This window comes from Poecilia reticulata, linkage group LG1, assembly GCF_000633615.1.
Source record: "Poecilia reticulata strain Guanapo linkage group LG1, Guppy_female_1.0+MT, whole genome shotgun sequence".
In the NCBI taxonomy this organism is placed as follows: Eukaryota; Metazoa; Chordata; class Actinopteri; order Cyprinodontiformes; family Poeciliidae; genus Poecilia; species Poecilia reticulata.
Window position 1 is genome coordinate 16,622,027 of NC_024331.1, and position 739 is coordinate 16,622,765.

Genomic DNA, 739 nt, shown 5'->3' on the forward strand with positions numbered 1-739 from the left:
GAAGGAAAACATGCAATATAAAATATATTTACTATACTCAGATTTGTTCCTGCTGAAAATATGTCTGATGTGGTAGATGCGACTTTGGACCAGCAGATGTATAACCCAACAAGGCTACCCAAATTATCACTGCCTGTAAAAACTTCACACTGAACATCCAGCAAATTCTGCTTTTCCACTCTACTCCATGTCTATTCTCAGAAAGTGAAACATTGTATAAGACCGATACGAAAAGTAATTGGACCTTGATTTTTAAATAAAATGTACTTTAATCAGTGAAGTGGTTGGAATACCAAGTAACAATCCAGTTCATTTTCTTCTTGGTCCATGTAAGACACAGATATTGATTCTGGTCCAGTAGTGCAACTTAATACACAGAATGTGACACCAACTAAAAATCGATTTTAGTTATTTATTTTTAAAGCTGAAATGTGGGTCTTCATTTTTTATAACTAGGCTATAAAAAAAGCCTATAGCTAGGTTATAAAAAAAAAAGAAGAATATTGAAATAAATTGACTGATAAACGTGTAGCGTTTAACGATGCTTTACTGTTCAGTTCAACAGTGTGGAGTAACAGTAAAGTAACTTTGCATTTTACATCTGCATCATCTGTTGCAGGCATGTCCAATCGCTTTATCGCATTGTCGATTGTTTATTCATAACGATTAAAAATTTGACCATTCCAGCTGCGGGTTTGATTGCTCTGGTCTGAGAAAGAAAAACTCCAGTGTAATTTTT